Genomic DNA, 16,341 nt, shown 5'->3' on the forward strand with positions numbered 1-16,341 from the left:
ACAGGCGGAGCTACCACCGGGACCACGTAAAGTGCATTGATCCTTACCCCCTACAGGTTGGGATGGTGAAACTCTGCCGGGTGAACTTTTGAACCCTGGGGCAGCACTGACCCGGAGCAGAGACTTTTGGGGTGTTGGACTTTTGGGACTTTGGGGGGATTTGTGGCTGGGTGGAGGGCCTTTGCTCGTGTTTGGTCTGTAAATCCGGTGTTTCCCCAATTTAATGCAGATGTTGGTTACCTCATGTTATTAAAGGTTTGCTACTATACTGAGGCTCTGTGCTTGCGAGAGGGGAAGAATTGCCTCTTTTGAGGCATCCAGAGGTGTATGTAAGATTTCCCAGGTCACTGGGTGGGGGCTCGAGCCGGTGTTGTATTACCTTGTTGGGAGGAGACCCCTAGATACTGAACCCGCTCTTGCTGCCCTTGCTGCTATTTACTCGGCCTGGCAGAAGGGTTACAATTGTATAGACCTCTACCATATCCACCCTTAGTCTTGTCTATGCTGAAAAGTCCCAGTCTTATTCTCTTCTCATATGGCAGCCATTCCATACCCCTACTAATTTTTGTTGCCCTTTTCTGAACTTTTTCCAATGCCAAGATATCTTTTTTGAGATGAGGTGACCACATCTGCTTGCAGTATTCAAGATGTGGGCATATCATGGATTTATATAGAGGCAATAAGATATTCACTGTCTTATTCTCTATCTCTTTCTTAATGATTCCCAATTTTCTGTTTGCTTTTTTAATCTCTGCTACCTCACATTAGATGCTACACACTACAGGCTGGTACTCCCTGGATGTGTTTACATTAAGCTAATTGTCAGGGGAAAACAGCCTTTTAACCACTGTGATGCAGGTCTGGGTGAGGGCTGAGTCCTGTCTACACTAGTACCTCTACCAGGTGGGGTTGCCCAAACTGGCCAGGGCTGTAGAAAGACAAGTGAACGAGCTCTTATGGTGGAATTTGGGGAGACTGACCTCTCTCACACAATTAGAACCATACAGCCATAGAGTTAGAATCAAGGGCACCAAGTCTAACCTCCTGCTATGATGCAGGATTTGTTAAGTCCAGGGTGACTCGCATGGCTGGAGCGCTGTCATGGAAGGGTATAGACTGTTCAGGAAGAACAGCCAGGGGAGAAAAGGAGGAGGAGTTGCACTATATGTAAAAGAGCACTATGATTGCTCAGAACTCGAGCATATAGAGGGAGAAACACCTGCTAAGAGTCTATGGGTTAAGTTTAGAGGTGCAAACAACAGCAGTGATGTTGTGGTTGGTGTCTACTACAGGTCACCGAATCAGGTGGATGAGGTAGATGAGGCTTTCTTCGGACAACTGAGAGAAGCTTCCAGATTGCAGGCCCTGGTTCTCGTGGGGGACTTTAATCATCCTGGGTATGTCTACACTACAAAGTTAATTCGAACTAACAGACGTTAGTTCAAATTAACTGTGATAGGCGCTACACTAGCGATCGGCTAGTTTGAACTTAATTCGAACTAGCGGAGTGCTTAATTCGAACTAGGTAAACCTCATTCCACGAGGACTAACGCCTAGTTCAAATTAACTAGTTCGAATTAAGGGGTGTGTAGCCACTTAATTCGAACTAGTGGGAGGCTAGCCCTCCCCAGCTTGCCCTGGTGGCCACTCTGGGCACCACCAGGGAAACTTGTCTGCCCCCCTCCCGGCCCCAGAGCCCTTAAAGGGGCACGGGCTGGCTACGGTGCCCGTGCCAGGTGCCAGCCTGCCAGCACCCAGCCAGCAGACCCTGCACCTGGAATGGCACAAACCAGCCACCCGCTGCCACCCAGCCCTCCGCCTCTTCCCGGGACCAGGCTGGCGGCTCCCAGGAGCATCCCCGGGGCTGCAAGAGGCGGGCGCCCGCCTGGTCTAGTGTGGACATTGTGGACCTCATCCACGACCTCTGCACTAGGCACAGGAAAGTGGCCGTCTAGGACAGGATAGCTGCCAGCCTGGCCACCCAGGAGCAGGTTTGCATGAAAATCAAGGTGGTCCACTGAGACCCCAGACCCTGAGCCCTGAGCTTACAATGGCCGTCCTGGGTCAGACCAAAGGTCCATCTAGCCCAGTAGCCTGTCTGCCGACAGCGTCCCACACTAGGTACCCTGGAGGGGATGGACCGAAGACAATAACCAAGCCATTAGTCTTGTGCCATCCATCTCCAGCCTTCCAAAACAGAGGCCAGGGACACCATTTCTATGCCCTGACTAATAACACTCCATGGACCCAGCCTCCATGAATTTATCTAACTTCTCTTTAAACTCTGTTCTAGTTCTAGCCTTCACAGCCTCCTGCAGCAAGGAGTTCCACAGGTTGACTATTTGCTTTGTGAAGAACAACTTTCTGTTATTAGTTTGAAGCCTGCTACCCATTCCTTTCCTTTGGTGTCCTCTAGTCCTTCTATTATGGGAACTAATGAAGAACTTTTCTTTATGCACCCTCTCCACCCCACTCGTGCTTTTATAGACCTCTATCATATGCCCCCTCAGTCTCCTCTTTTCTAAGCTGAAAAGTCCCAGTCTCTTTAGCCTCTCTTCATATGGGATCTGTTCCAAACCCTTGATCATTTTAGTTGCCCTCCCCTCTCCCACCCTCTCTCTTCCCCTCTCCCACCTCCTTTTCCCAGTCTCCCTGAGATTTGTTCAATAAAGAGAGTTTCTATTTTTGAACACGTGTCCTTTATTTTGTACATCAGGAAGGTGGGCTAGGGAGGGGTAAGTGGAAGGAGGTGAGGGAGGAATGGGGTACGAGCCCCCGATGGGGAGGACTGGGGTGGCTCTGCGGGCTCCTCTCCTGCAGCCCCCCAATTGATCCCCCCCCCCCGGATGGCAGCCTGTGGCAAGTGCAGCCAGGCTGATGGCCAAGTGCTGTGATGTGCCGAGTGTGGGCATTCAGGGCACTCCAAGACAGGACTGCTTTGCAGTCCCTCATCGAGTTAGACAAGCGAGCGGGGAACCCCTGAGAACTGTCTGTCCAGGGTGGGGGTCGGGTCCCTTTAAGCGCAGCCCTCGGCTAGCCTGAGGCAGCAGCTCCACGCTCTAAGTCCTAATCTGATGCCCTGCCGGCACTGCTTCCGGCCATCCTTAACCTCGGTTCAGGGTCCACTCAATGTGGACATGCTAGTTCGAATTAGCAAAACGCTAATTCAAACTAGTTTTTAGGTCTAGATGCACTAGTTCGAATTAGCTTAGTTCGAATTAACTAATTCTAATTAAGTTAGTTCGAATTAGTGCTGTAGTGTAGACATACCCCTAGACATCTGTTGGGAAACCAATACGGCAGTACACGGGCAATCCAGGAAGTTTTTGGAGAATGTTGGGGATAACTTCTTGGTACAAGTGCTGAAGGATCCAGCCAGGGTCCGTGCGCAGCTTGACCTTCTGCTCACAAACAGGGAGGAACTAATAGGGGAAGTAAGGGTGGGTGACAACCTGGGAAGCAGTGATCATGAGATGGTAGATTTCAAGATCCTGACCAAAGGAAGAAAAGAGACTAGTAAAATACACACCTTGGACTTCAGAAAAGCAGACTTCCACTCCCTCAGAGACTTGATGGGCAGAATCCCCTGGGATGCTAACATGAAGGGGAAAGGAGTCCAGGACAGCTGGCAGTATTTTAAAGAAGCCTTACTGAAGGCACAGAAAGATACCATCCCGATGCCTAGCGAGAGAGGCAAGCATGGTAGGAGACCGGATTGGATTACAGGGGAATTCCTTGGCGAACTTAAGCACAAAAAGTGGAAACTTGGACAAATGACCAGGGAGGGTTATAAATGTCTAGCTCGAGAATGCGGGGGGTTATCAGGAAGGTGAAAATGCAATTGGAATTGCGACTGGCAAAGGATGTGAAGGATAACAAGAAAGGTTTCTACAGGCATGTTAACAGGAAGAAGGTGATCAGAGAGGGTGTGCGGCCCCTACTGGATGAAGGAGGTAACCTAGTGACAGATGATGTAGGGAAAGCTGAAGTACTCAATGCTTTCTTTGCCTCTGTATTCATGGACAGGGTCAGCTCCCGGACTAATGCGCTAAGTGACTCAAGATGGGATGAAGATGGATATCCCTTGGTGAATAAAGAACAGGTTAGGAACTATTTAGAAAAGCTAAACGTACATAAATCTATGGGTCCGGACTTAGTGCATCCGAGAGTGCTGAGGGAGTTGGCAAATGTCATTGAGGAGTCTTTGGCCATTATCTTTGAAAAGTTGTGGTGATCAGGAGAGATCCTGGATGACTGGAAAAAGGCAAATGTAGTGCCCATCTTCAAAGAAGGGAAGAAGGATGATCCAGGGAACTATAGGCTGGTCAGTCTTACCTCGGTTCCTGGAAAAATCATGGAAGGGATCCTTAAGGAATCCATTTTGAGGCACTTGGAAGAGAGAAAAGTGATCAGGAATAGTCAGCATGGATTCACAAAGGGCAAGTCATGCCTGACCAATCTGATTAGCTTCTATGATGAGGTAACTGGCTCTGCGGACATGGGAAAGTCAGTGGATGTGATATACCTTGACTTTAGCAAGGCTTTTGATACGGTCTCCCACAATATTCTTGCCAGCAAGTTAAGGGAATGTGGATTGGATAAATGGACAGTAAGATGGATAGAAAGATGGCTAGAAGGCCAGGCCCAGCGGGTAGTGATCAAGGGCTCGATGTCATGATGGCGGTCGGTTTCTAGCGGAGTGCCCCAAGGTTCGGTTCTAGGACTGGTTTTGTTCAATATCTTTATTAATGACCTGGGTGAGGGGATGGATTGCACCTTCAGCAAGTCTACAGATGACACTAAGCTAGGGGGAGAGGTAGATATGCTTGAGGGCAGAGATAGCGTCCAGAGTGACTTAGACAAATTGGAGGATTGGGCCACAAGAAATCTGATGAGGTTCAACAAGAACAAGTGCAGAGTCCTGCACTTGGGACGGAAGAATCCCAAGCATTGTTACAGGCTGGGGACCTACCAGCTAAGTAGTAGTTCTGCAGAAAAGGACCTGGGGGTTACAGTGGATGAGAAGCTGGATATGAGTCAACAGTGTGCCCTGGTAGCCAAGAAGGCTAATGGCATATTAGGGTGCATTAAGAGGAGCATTGGCAGCAGATCCAGAGATGTGATTATGTGATTATTCCCCTTTATTCGGCTCTGGTGAGGCCACACCTGGAGTATTGTGTCCAGTTCTGGGCCCCCCACTATAGAAAGAACGTGGACGCATTAGAGAAGGTCCAGTGGAGGGTGACCAAAATGATTAGGGGGCTGGAGCGCATGACCTAGGAGGAGAGACTGAAGGATTTCAGTGTGTTTAGTCTGCAGAAGCGAAGAGTGAGGGGGGATTTGATAGCAGCCTTCAACTTCCTGAAGGGAAGTTCCAAAGAGGATGGAGAGAGGCTGTTCTCAGTAGAGACAGATGGCAGAACAAGGAGCAATGGTCTTAAGTTGTGGTGGGAGAGGTCCAGATTGGATATTAGGAAAAACTATTTTACTAGGAGGGTAGTGAAGCACTGGAATGGGTTACCTAGGGAAGTAGTGGAGTCTCCATCCCTAGAGGTGTTTAAGTCTCGGCTTGACAAAGCCCTGGCCGGGTTGATTTAGTTGGGATTGGTCCTGCCTAGAGCAGGGGGCTGGACTTGATGACCTTCTGAGGCCTCTTCAAGCTCTATGGTTCTATGGTTCTATGGCCAGCTGTCTGCACAGAGCTGGGGCAGCACACAAATGAAACACACACGCCTTCGCCAAACATCTCACTTCACTGGACACCCACAATGGCTTATCTGGTAAGCACAGCTGATCGCCGTAAGAATCACAGTCTAACGTGATCACGCCCACTGAGAAGGGGGGTGTACAAGGGATAGTTGCCCCAGGACCAACGGATATAAAAGAGCCCAGAGATCCTGGTAGCAGTGGCAACTGGAGCCCGGGGCTCTTTAAATAACTACTAAGGGTTGCCTGGGGGAGATGCAGCATGTCAGTATCTGAGCGGTGCAGAGGGCTGCCTAGTCCCAGCCCCGTCTCTTAAACCTAAGACCACGACCCTTTAGTGGGAGCGGAGCAACCCCCTGCCCCACCTTGCACAGGGGCCTGGTGAGGCTGTTGTCCCTGCCTAATATGATGGAAAACCATGAGCTAGGGAGCCCCATTATACCCTAGCAATCTCCACAGTTTTATGAAATGTGGTCGCTTCTGAGGTACAGATCAACACCCAGGCTATGTCTACACTCGCGGCTTCTTGCGCGAGTAATATGCAAATGAGGCTAAGCGTGGAATATCGCTGAACCTCATTTTCATACCTAATGAGCCACCATTTTTTTCAGAAGAGGCTCTTGCGCAAGAAGGAGTGTCTACACTGCCCCTTCTTGCGCAAGAAAAACCCTCTTGCGCAATGCCGTTCTTCCTGAAAAGTAATATGCGTAACGGCATTGCGCAAGAGGGTTTTTCTCGTGCAAGAAGAGGCCGTGTAGACGCTCCTTCTTGCGCAAGAGCCTCTTCTGAAAAAACTGGTGGCTCATTAGGTATGAAAATGAGGTTCAGCGATATTCCACGCTTAGCCTCATTTGCATATTACTCGCGCAAGAAGCCGTGAGTGTAGACATAGCCCAAGAGCGGCCATTGAATATCGTCAGAACTATTGTTCCAACTTTGGAACAGAAACTATCGCGAAGGTAGCCAAACATGAAGACAATGATCAAATCTGATAAAAAGTCAAAAAGAGCCTATGAACACTTTGGATGTGACTAGACTACATGGCTCTGTCGATGGAGCCATGTAAATTAGGCAGGACGGCAAAGGGAAATGAAGCTGTGATTTAAATAATCACCGCTTAATTTAAATCAAAATGGCCATCGCGCTGTGCTGATCAGCTGATTGTTGGCACAGCACGGCAGTCTAGACGAGGATCTGCCGACCCTAGAACCCTTCGTCGGCAGATCCTTTATGCCTCGTGAAATGAGGCTTACAGGATCTGCCAACGAAGGGTTCTGGGGTCGGCAGATGCCCGTCTAAACTGCCATGCCGTGCCGACACTCAGCTGATCGGTGCAACGCAGCGGCCATTTTGATTTAAATGAAGCGGCGATTATTTAAATCGCAGCTTCATTTCCCTTTTTCATGTAAACTAATCTACATGGCTCCATCGACGGAGCCATGTAGTTTAGATGTACCCTTTGACAATAGATGTTACTCAGAGAACAGCTGGGTCTAGAACCTGGTGACTGTGTTTGTCTCAGACTTATGGGCTACGTCTAGACCGGCCCCTAATTCCGGAAGAGGCATGCAAAGCAGGTAAGTCAGAATAGGGAAATCCGCGGGGGATTTAAATATCCCCCGCAGGATTTAAATAAACATGTCCGCCGCTTTTTTTCCGGCTTGGGGAAAAGCCGGAAAAAAGCGTCTAGACTGGCGCGATCCTCCGGAATAAAGCCCTTTTCCGGAGGATCTCTTATTCCTACTTTCAGGTAGAAATAAGAGATCCTCTGGAAAATGGCTTTATTCTGACTTACCTGCTTTGCATGCCTCTTCTGGAATTAGGGGCCAGTCTAGACGTAGCCATGAGGAAAAAGGATGAATAGCTCCAGATATTGTAAAGAAAAAGAATTCATATGTGATCAAGGCTGACAGTGGAGAGTTCAGTAGAAATTATTGGCATCTACAGTTTGTTCCTCAGCAAGATCAATGGATGGTAGATGACACAGTAGACTCGAGGATTCGAAACTGAAGTCAGCCAGTCATTGCAATTAATGGACAACCAGATAAGCAAGATGAGCCTCATTTGCATACCTAATGAGCCACCATTTTTTTCAGAAGAGGCTCTTGCGCATGTAACAACATGTTTGGGCTGTGTAATTAGAAAATCACTACAATTCAGAGGGATGTACCGGACTAATACTCGCTGAGCTCTTTTCCCCTTTATTCGGCTCTGGTGAGGCCATACCTGGAGTATTGTGTCCAGTTCTGGGCCCCCCACTATAGAAAGAACGTGGACGCATTGGAGAGGGTCCAGTGGAGGGTGACCAAAATGATTAGGGGGCTGGAGTGCATGACCTATGAGGAGAGACTGAAGGATTTGGGTTTGTTTAGTCTGCAGAAGAGGAGAGTGAGGGGGGATTTGATAACAGCCTTCAATTTCCTGAAGGGATGTTCCAAAGAGGATGGAGAGAGGCTGTTCACAGTAGTGACGGATGGCAGAACAAGGAGCAATGGTCTCAAGTTACAGCGGAGAGGTCTAGGTTGGATATTAGGAAAAACTATTTCACTAGGAGGGTGGTAAAGTACTGGAATGGGTTACCTAGGGAGGTGGTGAAATCTCCTTCCTTGGAGGTTTTTAAGTCTTGGCTTGACAAGGCCCTGGCTGGGTTGATTTAGTTGGGATTGGTCCTGCCTTGGGCAGGATGCTGGACTTGATGACTTTCTGAGGTGTCTTTCAGCTCTATGATTCTATGAGCTTCAAAGATGGTGGGGTAGTGTAAACTTTGTACATAGCAGGAGTGTAGAACTTAAAGGGGGAGTTGTAATGGAAGGATGAACTGTATCATAAGGTGCTACTAAACTATTTGTTGTTTTTTTGTTTTTCCTGTATCATACAGCTCAGCCACTAGGTGGCGATGCGTATGACATACAGTAGTTAAGTTAACCTGTGTCATACCTGGCAAAGATTTAAAGGATCTTACAGGACACACATCTTGTGAGTATCTTGCTCAGAATCAAGCATTGTGACCAACCCCTGCCTGCTCAGGAGTACGACAGTTACCACACGTATGCCTGGGAGTACTGAGTGCTAATGACAGTCAAGATACTGACAGTGATAGAAATGTAGCCGTGTTAGTCTGGGGTAGCTGAAGCAAAATGCAGGACAATGTAGCACTTTAAAGACTAACAAGATGGTTTATTAGATGATGAGCTTTCGTGGGCCAGACCCACTTCTGGGTCTGAGGAAGTGGGTCTGGCCCACGAAAGCTCATCATCTAATAAACCATCTTGTTAGTCTTTAAAGTGCTACATTGTCCTGCATTTTGCTTAAGATACTGACAGTGAGACAAAGTACAATTGATTTAACTCTCCTAAAGACAGGGCTTAGCCAGCTGCTACAGAGAACATAATTCCCACAGAAGCAGCTAACCCAAATAGATCAAGCATGCCTACTCTCCATCAAAGCCAGCCTCCATGGTTCCATCATACAGTGCAGTTGAAGGAGAAAACATAATTTCTCATTAATGTGTCATTATTATTTGTTATTTAGATGTGATTAAGCCCAGAGGCCCTGAGCTTGGATGCTGTGCGCAGGGCACAGTCTAAGTATAGGATGAGACACAATCTAAAGACAAGAGTGCTTGAGGTGACTGTGGTCACTGTAGTAAGAAGCTGTCACCTAAGATGTTCCCAGGTTCCGTCCACAAACACCCTCCAAGTGCTACCCCCTTGACAGCCAATGTACAGAGCTTCATAATAGAATGGTCCCCCTCCTTTTACATGTCATTAGTAGGCTTCCGAGTCAACACACAGTGAGACGAATGGGGGAGGTTCACTCCCCACTACTCCAGTCTGTGCACACACAGGGGAATGGCACTGCATTTGTTACACTTGCTGGTAAGTGACTTCACTGGTGCTGTGCTCAGGTTCCATCAGCAGAGGATCTGGCCCTTCGTATGTTTTTAATGAAAACAAAGATTGTGGCGACCAAGGAGGCCATCGTCATAAAAAGTCACCGTCACGAGGGCGGCTCACCCAGTCCAGTACAAAGTGTCTTGCGGATGCTAATCCCTCTGTCTACAGCTGGGTGGCAGGCTGCAAAGATGCCTCCAGCCCTGCAGAGCCTCTGAGCTGGATCACGGAGGGCAGCCAGGACTCACTCTGTGCAAAACCTCCCATCATTAACATTTCATTCCTGCTGTCACTTCCCATCTCTGGGAGAGGGAGATTTCACTCTGGCTGATGGAGCGTGTCCGCCAACTCCTTTCAGGGTAAGAGACAGAGCATGGAGCCTTCCCTCTGCAATCCGGCTGCAGGGAGAATACCTGCATTGTGTGCATCAGAGGGTATCATGGTTGCGAAGGAAAGACAAACCAATTACGGCATAAATGAGCTCAATCCATCTGCCAGCTCCTCTCAGCGCCATGCATTCAATTAGTTTCTGTTTACAGAGACGTAGTCCGTGCAGCTCTAGGAACCTGGCTGGCTTCGGTGTTTATAACGGGTCAACCCAAATTCCCAGATCCAAATGCCTCCGGGATGATTGAAACCTGGATTCAAATCAATGGCTCCAGCCAGACCCGGAATGAGGGACTTGGCATCTGAAAATCTGCCTGTCGCTGGTCCCTAGCTGCTTTCCCTCCGTCGGCAGGAAGCTCTGCTCAGCCCCTTGGAGGGAAAGTGAGCAGTTGCGGCATTGCAAACTCATTCATATTTGATCGCCCAGGAGTGTTTTTAAAAGACTGCAGCTCGCTGTGGGTCCCAGCGGCATGTCACAGCTCATCTGTCAGTGGAGAGGAGGGAGAGGGGCCTTGGTTGGAACAGCAGCTAAATCCTGACAACGGCTGCTCCCAGAAACAGGCCAGAGCTTTCCTGGCCCCTGAGTGCATGAAACAGAGCAGAGCATTGGAACGGGAAAAGCTGCAACCCAAACCCAAGCAATAGAACACACGAGGATGAGAGCGCCCCCTGCTGTTCTGCCAAGTGGTGATTAGCAAGTGGTGATGCCTTCCCCAGAGCAGGGCCCAAAGAACAAGCCAAAGGGAGTTGTACTAGAGTGGCCAACAACAGAAAACACTCTCACCTGGAGCTATTAATATGAGGGGAGACTTGCTAACGGCCTGCACGTATCCAAAAGGAAGGGAGCTATTCAGCAGGTGCTGACACAGGGAACACTACAAGTTCTGAAACGTTCTGAAAAGGAAAATCTAGGAGTGATGTTTGGAAAATGAAGGTTTTTTGCAGAAAATTTCAACTTTTTGGTAGGAAACAAAGTATTTCCATTCGGAAATGCCACATGGGAGCTGTAGTCCGAGTGTTCCAAACTCCCATTCCCCTCTAAAAGCCAGGCTGCCTGGTCTAAGGGCATCTCTCAGTGCCGAGGGGAGGCTGTTGCATCATGGAATTGTCCTTGTGTATCTTGGGAGACGTAGTCCAGCCAAGCTCATAGAGGAGAATGGGGAGATGAGGAAACCAAAGCACAACTCCCATGAGGCACTGCAGCAGGCTCTCTGAACTGATATATTTCTGTTTTCAGGTGTTTGGGTTTTTTGATAGAAAATTGGTTTTTCCTCAGAAAGCAGACTCTTTGATTGAAACAAAATCATTTAGTCAAAAATCCAATTTTCCATCAAAAATAACTTGATGGAATTGACCTGGCTGAACGTTTATGGCAAGTATCCAGAACACATGGTAACAGTGTGATCTATATGGAGTTGGAAAAATAACTGATTTTTTCTTTCAGTGGCTGAACCAAAAACTCCGAATTTCTATTGTTTTGGGCTGATCCAAACCAGAAAAATTTCAGTTTTTTTCCCAGTGTTTTTTTCCATTTTAAAAAAAATTATTCTCAGTCACAGTCTGAAACAGATCACTGTTTTGAAACTAAAACTCAAAATATGTCATTTTTAAAATTTCAAAAGTTTCAACTTTAAACAAAAAATCTTATTTTTTTAACCGCAGAAATTATTTGCTGAATTCAGCCTGAATTCATGAATAGCCGATCAATCTAACACTGATTTTTTTCTTGAATTGTTTGAAAAAGTTTACCCAGAGCTAGGTCTGTGTTGTTAGTGGTGCTGTTATAGAGTCTTACAAGTTCCTTTTCCAGAGGAGTGAGCAGTGTTCAGACTTTGAAGCAATGCTCTGTTGGTGATGACTTTGCAATAAAGTTTCTTCAGGGAGCTGTTGCAAACAGCTCAGAGTTTGCTCCTTCCCTGACTCTCTCTAGCTAGTACCAATGATGGGGCAGGATTACTCCGTGGACACCGGGCCTATGTCTACACTGCGCTCTCTTGTGCAATAACATATGCAAATTAGGCGCAGAGATGAATATCACCACCCCTCATTTGCATACTTAATGAGCTGCCATTTTGCACAAAGGGGCTTTTGCACAAGAAGGAGCAGTCTACAAAAAACCCCTCTTGTGCAAGAGCCTTTCTGCCGCTTATTTTCAGGCAGAACGGCTCTTGCACCAGAGGGGGTTTTTGCTCAAGAAGGAGCAATGTAAACTGCTCCTTCTTGTGCAAAAGCCCCTTGCACAAAATGGCGGCTCATTAAGTATGCAAGTGAGGCGTGGCAATATTCATTGCTGCACCTCATTTGCATATGTTATTGTGCAAGAGAGTGCAATGTAGACGTAGCCCCAGGAATATAAGCTTGAAGTGTTACTAATGAACCTTTTGCCTGCAGGTCACTGGTTTGAATTCAGCCAGTGTAGCTAGGCTGAGAACTTAGCAACTGAGTCATGCCAAACGCTCCAGAACAACACGGCTTATTGAACACCCATCTCTCCTCCGGCACTCCGATTTTAGGACTCAAGCACGGCCTAACCTTGTTCCCCTTGGATTTGATGTCGCTGACATGAAATAAGTCTGGTAAATCCCCATTCCAGCTTCTACACTACAGGTACCGCTGTGATGCATGCCTGACAGAGAACAGCTGGGGGCAGAGACCGTCTACCACCTGTCTGCGCAGTGCCCTGTGTGACGGGGCCCTGTTCTCAGCCTTGACCTCTAACGACCTATGGCAGCACTGGCCAAACCTTCCTAACCGTGATGACTGTGGGAAACTTGGCAACACAGGGGGCAGAGTCCCTGGATCAAAACAAAATAAACGATTTTTCAGACAGTTTTGTGTAAACTTGTATGGTTGTCAAAACAGATGCACGTCGCAAAATCCCTTAAGTCAAGCCTGGTCCAAATCCGTGGCCTGATACAAAAAGCCCTGCTCACCCCTCCCTCTTAGATCAACAAGAACTGTGAAGACAAGATGCCAGAACAATCAGGCCACGTATTTTGGAGCCTCAACATGGGATTCAGGGCCAAGCAGTGGGTTCCGCATTGGAAAGTGTTGTCTTTGGCCTGTGCAGGGCAGTCCTGCTGCTTTCTGGCCTGGCTTGCGCCAGCCTCTCTGCTGACTCGCTCCCTGTATCTGGGGCACACAGCCAGCCCATCCCAGGGGAAAGGAAATGCTAGGGAGGCCAACTTTCTACTTGTACAAACCTGACCCCCTTTCCCCATGGCTGCTCTCAGTCTGCACGTTGCAGGTCAGATGCAGCCCTTGTAAAGTACAAGCAGAGGACAGGTAGCTCCCTTGACATTTTCGCAGACAGACAGATAGATCAGAGTTCAACCAGGCATCCGCTGCCTGGTGCAGGGAGAAGCTGCCAAAGGGCTCCTGGGATAGGATGGTGCATGCCGGGCCTCTTGGATGCCGGAGGCAGCTGTGTCCAAGGGAGACAAAAGACTGGCAGGGTGAGGTAGGGGACTGAGCCCCCTGGGACTCTGTGATAGCTTCAGCCTTGGAAGCAGAACAGGCAGCATAGCCTGGATTGGAGCAAGGTGTGCTGGTGGGGTGGAGAAGCAGGCAGAAGGGAATCACAGAATCACAAGAGGTCATCAAGTCCAGACCCCTGCCCTCACGGCAGGGCCAAGCACCGCCCAGATCAGGGCTACTCAACACGTTTTATTTGTGGCCCGCGGTGTGGTTTGGGTTTACATGGGAGTCCACATGCGTCCCGCAGGCAGGGGCAGCCTCAGCAGTTGTCTAGGCGCCGCGTTTAACACGGTGCCCAATGATGACATCACACCATTGAGGGCTATGGAGGCAGGGGGACTGATTAAACATTCCGCCTAGGGTGCCAGCTGCCGCAGCTCTCCTTAAGCCACTCCTGCCCGCAGGTGGGATCCTTTGAACGCACTCCACAATGGCGAGGAATCTCCCAGGCAGGGTGAGCACTGAAAGACGCAAGCAGATGGGCTGGCTGGAACAGACGGGTACAGGTGTCGGTATTTCTAGCCCTCTGGGAGGAGGTGCTGGGAGCATTGGGGCATTGTGGGAAGTGTTTTGTATTCATGCCCGTCAGTGTGAAAGAAGCTATTTGCATATATTTGCATATATATTTGCATGTATCTGCAACCACAATTAAGTTGTGGCCCTCTGCATGTGCTGTGAGTATCATTGTGGCCCCCGGGGCTTCCAAAGTTGACTAGCTCTGGTCTACATCATTCCTGACAGGTGTCTATCTAACCTGCTCTTAAATATCTCCAGTGATGGAGATTTCACAACCTCCCTAGGCAATTTATTCCAGTGTTTAACCACCCTGACAGGCAGGAAATTTCTCCTAATGTCCAACCTAAACCTCTCTTGCTGCAATTTAAGCCCACAGCTTCTTGTCCTATCTATCCTCAGAGGCCAAGGAGAACAATTTTTTTCCCTCCGCCTTGTAACACCCTTTCAGATACTTGAAAACCGCTATCATGTCCCCTTTCAATCTTCTCTTTTCCAAACTAAACAAGCCCAATTCTTTCAAGTCTTCGCTCATAACTCATGTTCTCTAGACCTTTAATCATTCTTGTTGCTCTTCGCTGGACCTTCTCCAATTTCTCCACATCTTTCTTGAAATATGGTGCCCAGAACTGGACATACTACTCCAATTGAGGCCTAATCAGTGCAGAGTAGAGCGGAAGAATGACTTCTCATGTCTTGCTCACAACACTCCTGTTAATGCAGCCCAGAATCACGTTTGCTTTTTTTGCAACAGTGTCACACTGTTGACTCCTATTTAGCTTGTGGTCCACTATGACCCCTAGATCCCTTTCAGCAGTACTCCTGCCTAAACGAGGAGTCCTGTGGCACCTTATAGACTAACAGATTTATTGGAGCATAAGCTTTCATGGGCAAAGGCCCACTTCATCAGATGCATCCACGAAAGCTTATGCTCCAATAAATCTGTTAGTCTATAAAGTGCACAGGACTCCTCGTTGTTTTTGCAGATTAGGACTAATACGGACTAATACGGCTACCCCTCTGATACTTGCCTTCCTAAACAGTCACTTCCCATTCTGTATGTGTGAAACTGTATGTTCCTTCCTAAGTGGAGCACTTTGCATTTGTCCTTATTAAACTTCATCCAGTTTACCGCAGACCATTTCTCTAGTTTGTCCAGATCATTTTGAATTTTGTCCCTATCCTCCAAAGCACTTGCAACCCCTGCCACCTTGGTATCATCTGCAAACTTAATAAGCGCACTCTCTATGCCATCATCTAAATCACTGATGAAGATATTGAACAGAACCATTCCCAAAATGGACTCCTGCAGAACCCCACTGGTTATGCCCTTCCAGCATGATTGTGAACCGTTAATAACTACTCTCTGAGAATGGATATCCAGCCCATTATGCACTCACCTTATAGTAGCCTTATCTAAGTTGTATTTCCCTAATGCATTGATTTATTTAAGAAGGTCATGCGAGACCGTGTCAAATTCCTTACTAAAGTCTAGGTATACCACATCCAACCACTTCTCCCTTATCCACAAGACTTGATGTCCTATCAAAGAAAGCTATCAGATTGGTTTGACATGATTTGTTCTTTACATATCCATGCTGGCTGTTACGTATCACCTTATTATCTTCCACATGTTTGCAGATGAATTCCTTAATTACTTGCTCCATTATCTTCCCTGGCACAGAAGTTAAACTGACTGGTCTGTAGTTTCTTGGGTTGTTCTTATTTCCCTTTTTACAGATGGGCACTATATTTACCCATTTCCAGTTTTCTGGAATCTCTCTCGAATTCCATGACTTTTCAAAGATGATAGCTAAAGGCTCAGATACCTCCTTTATCAGCTCCCTGAGTATTCTGGGATGCATTTCCTCAGGCCCTGATGACTTAAAGACATCTAACTTTTCTAAGTAATTGTTAACATGTTCTTTTATTTTAACTTTTAAACCTACCCCATTTCCATTAGCATTCACTTTCTTAGGCATCCTGTCACCATTCATCTTCATGACAAAAACTGAAACAAGTCATTAAGCACCTCTGCCATTTCTAAGTTTCCTGTTACTGTTTCTCCCTCTTTACTGAGCAATGGGCCTACTCTTTCCTCGGTCTTCCTCTTGCTCTGAATATACTTGTAGAACATCTTCTTGTTACCTTTTACGTCTCTAGCTAGATTTAGCTTGTTTTGTGCTTTTGTCTTTCTAATCTTGCCTCTGCATCCCTGTGTTGTTTGCTTATATTCATTCATTGGAAGGTGAGGGACAGATCCCCCCCAATGAGAGAGCAAACCACCTTCCTCCCAGAGTCTGTGGAGCTGTACTGTGGGGTAGTGGTGCCTACAGATTGACCACTGGGCATGGCTAGAAACCTA

The 16,341-nt window shown here is 47.7% G+C and overlaps 1 protein-coding gene across 1 annotated transcript in view; it reads right to left on the bottom strand.

The window, feature by feature from the left end:
* The window catches only part of PPP1R1A (protein phosphatase 1 regulatory inhibitor subunit 1A), a 58,797-nt gene that overhangs the window by 12,812 nt on the left and 29,644 nt on the right, over positions 1–16,341 (bottom strand). The window lies entirely within an intron of this gene.

Source organism: Pelodiscus sinensis, chromosome 19 (assembly GCF_049634645.1).
Source record: "Pelodiscus sinensis isolate JC-2024 chromosome 19, ASM4963464v1, whole genome shotgun sequence".
NCBI lineage: Eukaryota > Metazoa > Chordata > Testudines > Trionychidae > Pelodiscus > Pelodiscus sinensis.